Here is an 8242-nt window from a genome sequence, read left to right on the forward strand (position 1 = left end):
CTGCCGCTGGGGTCGATCATACGGGCCGTCGGGCTGGAGCTGTCACTCCTTCCACAGCTCCCCCGCCCCACCGGAGGAAATCGTGAGCTACCGGGGTGACGTCATCGGCGCGCCTGCCAATGGCCAGCGCATTGACGTCATCAGGGCGCGTCAGCCTCAGCTCGACCCCGTCTCTGCTGACGGCCAGCGCGCTGACATCATCAGGGTGCGCCATCCACAGCTCGTCGGCGCGCCTCCCGAGGGCGCTGAGGTTGGCAAACTAGGCGTCTGTGAGCTGCAGACGGATGTAGGCCGGCAGCAGATGCAGGTAGGTGTACTCGAACAACAGGCACGGCGTGTGCCCATCCAGTAGAGCCACCATCTCCTTTAGGAGGCTAGATGGCCTTCGGTCGCCTAGGCCCTCCATATGCAGGATCCTAGCAGCACGCTCCATCCTGCTTAGGCCATAAATCTGGAGCAGGTGTTCCTTATGGCCGAGATATTTATCAGTGTCCGGGGGGGCTGCGAGGAAGTCCGTGACCTCTTCAACCGTGTCCTGGTCGAGGGCCCCCACCAGTTAATAGAAGCGGGTGGCATCGACCGTGATGCCCCGCAGGTTGAACTGGTCCTCCGCCTGCTGGAACCAGATGAGTGGCCGGGTGGTCCAGAGGTTGGGTAGTTTCACCGAGACCGCGTCCAGAGACAGGGCCGGGCCAGCCTGTGAGGAGGTAGGGCTTTCTCTTCTCTCCATCATGACGCCAATGGAGCGTCGGGGGTCACCAATGTAGTGCGTGGGTCTCAAAAGGAAGCACGAAGTCCAGTGTTTTGAGAGGCACCTTTAATTATGTTCCTCCCGGTTGTAGGGAAGACCAAACAAGAGAAAGGTGGCACCCAAACCCCTGCCTTTAAACCCTCTGGCTAAGGGCCGCCTCCGGACTGAACCACTCCCGTGCCGAGGGGTTCGACAGTATAATGGCACGACCCTTGGGAGCCGCCACAATATCATTATTAAGACAATAAATAGCATTGTCATATAAGGTTATTGCGCCAGTTATTTTACCTTAATAGAAATAATGTACTTTGCTAATTATCAGTTATGTTTGCATAAACTGTTTATAGAGCATACTAAATTGAACAGCAAATATCTTTGCTATAATTTGAGAATAAATGACAAATAAGAATACTCATCAGTAATAATCTATAAATAGGGTCAAAGTGAACAAGTTATGGCTTCCACCTGGTGGGATATGTGGTGTTTTTTTGGACTTTGGAGACATTACCGATATATTTAAGGGTGAGGTAGACAGATCTTTGTATTCCAGGGGTGTCAAAGATGATGGGAACAGGCTGTCAGGCCAATGATCTGATCATACTTGATCTTGCTGAATAACAGAGCAGGCTTGAGGGGAATGATGCTCTGATTTCCATGTTCTTTTGGAAAATGATCAGGAATCAGCATTGGTAGATTTGCACTGATTTTAGATTCTACTGAATGTTACAATCAGGTGTGTCCAGAATTTATGAAACTGCAGTCTAAAGCAGATGGCTTGGTCTGTAGGAATGGGTCTTGCAGAAGTGATTTGGTTGAGAATCATGTCATTTCAGGCCCAAGGGTATGCTTAATCACAACATTTACGAATGCTTTGTAAAATGTGGTGGAAGTAAGACTTTAATACAGTCAGTACACCTGAGTAGGATGGTATTTAAAAAGCCCATGTAATTTAAATCAAAGAGCATGATGGTTTATTGATTTTGGTCAGATGATTCTTCTTTGACATCAAAAATTCTGAGTCGACTTCAGAGGAGGAGCTGACTAATCGAATGTCAGGCGGTCTGAATGATGCTCTGGGGCTTTCTGCCTGCACCCACATTTCAATAGTGGCAAACAGATGTAAATAATCTCACTTTATCAGATGTTGTTAAATGGGTGCACAAGTACATTCTGTTGGCATCACAATGTAAAGAGAATGCCTGTCAGCCCCTATGTTGGAAAGTACTTGAGAAGTAAATCAATCACAGCATGTAATGCTTTAGTTCATTGAAATATTTTACCTGCTTAAAACTCTTTCAGTAACTCTTTGTTTCTCTCGTGCTACCCTCATGGTCATCTTCTGTAAAGTTCACCTTAGGAAGCAGCCTAGATGACCACTTTATACAGCTCCTATTTTGAACACTTTTGCTTCTTTGTGTTCTTTCTTTCGCGAGATCCTGCATAACAACAGCTTTTGGTTAGCTCTCTTATCTTTTACCTAATGCCTTTGTGCCTAATGTCTTTTTGAAAGAACATAGAATCAATTTTCCACATTAAAGATATCATTATAAATGCAAGTTATTCTTGTAATTATAGTAATTCAATTTAGTAGATCGTGACATCTCCAAACGTTAACAAAATATCAAAATTGCATTACTGAATCAAACTTGCTTTTTTTTTAATCTATCTTCGATTTAAACCAGCATCTGCAGTTCCTTCCTACACACTTCACTGTTTTTTTTAATATTAATTCTTGTTAAAAGACAGCAGCCTGGAAGTTCCTAAATACAATACCCAAAAAACAAGATGCAATGTGATTGAAAATAGGCTTAATCTAGAATAGAGTATTAATGCAACCATTCCTGGGCCTCTTGTCTCAGCAGGAAATTTGACCTTTAACCTTCTGGCAGAATTTTCATTAGCATTGGAATTTTTTCCAGTGTAAAAAAACCCTGAATGATATCAACAAAAGTGTAATGCTTCAAATTTGTCTCCAATATGATTTTCAATCCCACTGATCTGAGTAACTGACAGAACCAAAAGTTATTGACTCTGTTTTCCATTGAATCTGGGCTATTTAAAAGATCAACCCTGAATCTGTATTATTTATTCTTAACTACAGTAATGTATATGTACCTGTACTGATTTGCCTTTGGAGATCAATGGAATAATTAACTGAAACTGGCAACGTATCTTTAAGTTACCACTGGTGGACTCTTCAATGACTCTTCAAGGTGACCGTGTCATTGAAGAGCTTGACGTTTATGAGAATGTTTTAAACAGTGACACAAAATGCTGTTTTAATACTAATAAAAAGCTGTAAAACAACTTTTAGGTTACTTCTTTCAACTAATACACCATTAATATTGATGAAAATCTGGTGAAAATGTCAGAGCATATAAGAGTAGTCTCTCAGCTCTGTATCACTCTAGGCCAAGGCCATTGATTTCTGCCACATCACACATTCTGAGGCTCACTGCGGCAGTAGGGTTATCAACCAGCCCCCATGTTCAAGAAAAGAAGACTTAATCTACTTTTTTTTTGGACCATCAGAATGGGAAGAATGGGAATTTGCCTGTATTGATATTTTCTTCAGACATTCAAAGTCTGTTTATAATGGGCCTGGCCCACTTAGGCGGCTTTTTAGGCGAGTGCAGGAGATTCTGCGCTTGCCACATGGTCGTCACATGTTTGCTGATGGTCTCTGGTGAGTCTCCTTCATGGTTGTGAGGAGTTCCCACATTCTGGGAACTAGTCGTGGCCTCAGTATGGTCGCCGCAAATTTTTCAATATGTTGAAACATTTTCTGCAACATAAAAGTGGTCGCCATGGAGATAATCGATAATCCTGTAGTCGTAGGTTCAGTTGTAGTGGGGTCACCATGTAGTTATGGGCAGTCGAGGTAGTCATAGGTAGTTTTAGTTAATCGCCTTTGCTGATCGGTCATTTTCATTGGCTCTTTGTGAAAAAAAAAACGTAAGCAGAAGTTTTCAGAACCAAATATAACCGACCGGTAATGTTAAATGTCTGCCGAACAATATAACTGTGCATCTCTGGCTTATTAAAAGTTGTCTGGCTTCTTAAAAGTTTTCTATCCCCTTCTCCCCCCTCCTCTCCCTTCTCCCCCACACTCCCCCCTTCTCCCCTCTTTTAAATGACTTACCATACACTCTGCAAGCCATCTTAATTACAGAACCAACCTTCCTGTTCATCGTGGTGTGTGTCTGTATCACCATGGCTTTGTACCATGTGAATTTCAGACAGCGTTCCCCTGCTTGCCCTGGTCCTCGCCTTTGCGATGTGTTTGTGTGTGTGTGGTGTGTGTTCCACTTTGACTGTCGCCATTCCAGTTCCCGGTTTTTCAGATGACTGCTGAAAAATCGCCTAAGTGGGACAAGCCCATGAACCATTCAGTTTTGAGTATCACTGCCTCTCAGTTCCGGGAAGAGTGGTGCTTGTATTGTACATATATACAGTGCATCCAGAAAGTTTTCAGACCCCTTCACTTTTTCCACATTTTGTTTCATTACAGCCTTATTCTAAAATGGATTAAAAACTTTTTTTATCATCAATCTACACACAATACCCCAGAATGAAGAAGCGGAAACGTGTTTAGAAATGTTTGCAAAGTAATTAAAAAGAAATAACTGAAATATCACATTTACATTCAGACTCTTTGCTATGAGACTTGATTGGAGTCCACCAGTGATAAATTAAATTGATTGGACATGATTAAGAAAGGCACACACCTGTCTATATAAGGTCCCACAGTTGACAGTGCATGTCAGAGCAAAACCCAAGCCATGAAGACGAAGGAATTGTCCATACACCTCCGAGACAGGATTGGGTTGGGTATAAAACAATTTCTGCAGCATTGCAGGTCCCAAAGAGCCCAGTGGCCTCTGTCATTCTTAAATGGAAGAACTTTGGAACTACCAGGACTTTTCATAGAGCTGGCCGCCCGGCCAAACTGAGCAATTGGGGGAGAAGGGAATTGGTCAGGGAGGTAACATGTTCATGAAGCAAGAAACATGTTCCCGATGTTGGGGGAGTCAAGAACCAGGGGCCACAGTTTAAAAATAACTGGTAAGCCATTTAGAACGGAGGTGAGGAAAAACCTTTTCACATGGAGAGTTGTGAGTCTGTGGAATTTTCTGCCTGGTTCTCTGGATGCTTTCAAGAGAGAGCTAGACAGAGCTCTTAAAGATAGTGGAGTCAAGGGATATGCAGAGAAGGCAGGAATGGGGTATTGAATGTGGTTATTCAGCCATGATGACATTGAATGGCAGTGCTGGCTCGAGGGGTCGAATGTCCTACTACTGCCACTATTGTCACTCTGACAGAGGTCCAGAGTTCCTCTGTGGAAAATCTTCCTGAAGGACAACTATATCTGCAGCACTCCACCAATCAGGCATTTATGGTAGAGTGGCCAGACAGAAGCCACTCCTCAGTAAAAGGCACATGACAGCCACTTGGAGTTTGCCAATAGGCATGAGAAACAAGATTCTCTGGTCTGATGAAACCAAGATTAAACTCTTTAGCCTGAATGCCAAGTGTCACGTCTGGAGGAAACAAGGCACCGCTCATCACCTGACCAGTACCATACCAATGGTGAAGCATGGTGGTGACAGCATCATGCTATGGGGATGTTTTTCAATGGCAGGAACTGGGAGACTTGTCAGGATCGAGGGAAAGATGAACGGAGCAAAGTACAGAGAGATCCTTGATGAAAACCTGCTCCAGCGTTCTGGACCTCAGACTGGGGTGGAGGTTCACCTTCCAACAGGACAACCCAAAGCACAAAGCCAAAACAACACAGGAGTGGCTTCATGACAAATCTATGAAGGTCCTTGAGTGGCCCAGCCAGAGCTAATGGTGATTTACCTATGCTTAATTTTGACATACGCTCAATTTTTACAGCTGACCTGATGTTGGCTTACTGTTAAGGATTATTTCAGAACTAAGCAACACGAATCTGCACAGAGACAGAATCTTGCATTATGTCATTTCTTCATGTGATTGGGCCAGAAAATTTCCCTTCCTTGAAACATAGGAATGAAAACTGTCATGCTCCTCCAGACTTTACCACATTCTAGACTTGAATGCTCCAGAATATTCCTGGTATTGCATGATATTCACAACTATTGAACATCAGTTAAATCATTAAAAAAATAACATTTGATATGGATAAAACGCTGGTAACTAATTAAAATATCAAAACGCAATTGTATTTTATTTACTTGTTCACTAGTCTAGACAAAAGAGAGAGAGGAGGGAAGGTGGGAAAGAGGGTGAAATAGCTGGTATTTGCTGTCCATACCTTCCGTTAGGAAGTAGGAAATCGTCCTATAGAGGTAGTTAAGACTCACCTCATTATTGTTCTGGAGTCACATAAAATAGTAAGATTAAACGAGAACTTACCAGTTCGAAGTTTGATCGTTATTTTATGAGGAGTAACGTTGAGGGATTACTTGAAGAACCCGCCAGGACGCATACATGTCATTCTTCAAAGCTGCGGTGTGAAATCACAGATAACAGTAATGACTGAACATAGTAAGATTAGAGAAGAGGATACCAGTTGAACTTTATGGTCAAGGGTGGGAATGGAGAGCACGTAATCCTTCAACGTTACTCCTCATAAAATAACGATCAAACTTCGAACTGGTAAGTTCTCGTTTAATCTTACTATTTTACTTCGGAGTCACGTGAGTGACTACGTGAAGATTTCAAAGCTCTGAGATTTCATGCCGTGGAAACGAGTCCATGCATCACATCTGCCTTAATTGACTAAGGGAGGAATTGTGTTAACATGTTTAAACATGAATCCGACATTGAAAATCCATGATAAATTTATTAACTACCAAAATTATAGCCCTTATCTTATGAGGTAAAACATGATACTGAACTTAAAATTGATTCTACAAAAGTTCCAGGTTTAACCACTGGTTTATAGTAGAATTGTTGGAACGTTTTTTCCCTTGACCATCCTGCTGTCTCCAGGATTTGGTCCATCGGTACGTCCAACTCCATAGCTGCCCGATGTAGCTGCAGCCCTGGTGGAATGAGGATTTGAATATGTTAGTATCCACCCCCAGCTGTTGTTAAAACCTGTTTTCAGCCATCTGGAAATAGTTTGAACCGACACTTTTTTTGTGGGGGTTGCTTGTGGCTGATTAGTATGTTTGTGCCATCTCATTACTCTCTGATGTTTTTAGTGTTGTCCATATATAACAATAAATGTCTTATTATAGAGAGATGATCATCTATAGGGTAAGCCCTAAATTCTATTTTGAGGCCTGATGATCCCGGTCTGTTCTGTTTGACTAATTCGTGGATATGAAAAGTTATATTTCTTGTTGAAGAAGTAATATTGTCCAGCCTTAACTTATGTAAAGACTGTACCCTTTGTGCTGTGACCAAAGCCATCAGCATGACTGTTTTATGCATCAGTTTTTGCAGGGACAGAGCTGTTGCTGGAGACCAGTTCCTTAGCAACGTTAGGACAATACTCACATCCCATATTTGAGAGTACCTGGTTCTTGGGGGATTGATATTAACAATTCCCCTCATATGTTTGGTTACCAGGGGGTGAGTCCCAACAGAATGACGCTCTGATCCTCGCCATAGATATGCTGAAAGGGCACTTCTGGCGCAGTTAATGGCACTGTAACTGAGCCCCTCATCATAATGGAGGCCTGCCAGGAATTCCAGAACAGACGTTAAGTTCTGTAAGTGATGTTGTTTCTTGTTCTGTGACACAATATATCTCCTCCCCATTTCCTGATGTAATACCAGATATTGATTTTTTTGGTGGACTGCCTGTGAGCCGCTGAGATACATGTTCACTGTTCGGTCCGTCAGTCCCAGTTCCAGTAGATGTTTTTCTTTAGACTATACAAATTAAGTTTTGTCATATTATGACATGGATGGCATCCCCAGTTACGGATGAAACAACAAAACTGGTCGTTTCAGGATGGTGAATACATGGTTCTAAGACAGTATCACAGGGGACCATGGTTGAGTAGGCCAATCGGGCACTACCAAAATACCCGACGCCGAGTCTTGTGTAAATTGTTTTGTTTGCGTAATACCCGACTGATTGAGGCAGAAAAAGAGGGGAATGCTTAGAAAAACAATTTCCCCAATGCAGCGGAAAAGCATTTATCGCTGATGCCCCCAGGGTCTGGTTCCCAAGAAACATAGTTTGGTAACTGGTGATTGAGTCTCGATGCAAATAGATTGATATCTGGTGTCCCATACCATGCTACAATTTCAGCAAATACTTTTATAATCCAACATCCATTCGCTGTTTTCATTGACTTTGCGTGACCTGGTGTTTTGCCACTGAATTTAGGTTACCTGGTAGGTAATGTTAGCTGATATCCAAATATTTTCTTTCTGGATACACCATTGCCAAATTGTATTAGCCAGATTGGTCACATGATGTCGATTTGATTCCACCCATATGGTTAAATAATTGCCACCATGGTTGTAAATTGTCAATTCTGTATT

Source organism: Leucoraja erinacea, chromosome 14 (genome assembly GCF_028641065.1).
Source record: "Leucoraja erinacea ecotype New England chromosome 14, Leri_hhj_1, whole genome shotgun sequence".
In the NCBI taxonomy this organism is placed as follows: domain Eukaryota; kingdom Metazoa; phylum Chordata; class Chondrichthyes; order Rajiformes; family Rajidae; genus Leucoraja; species Leucoraja erinaceus.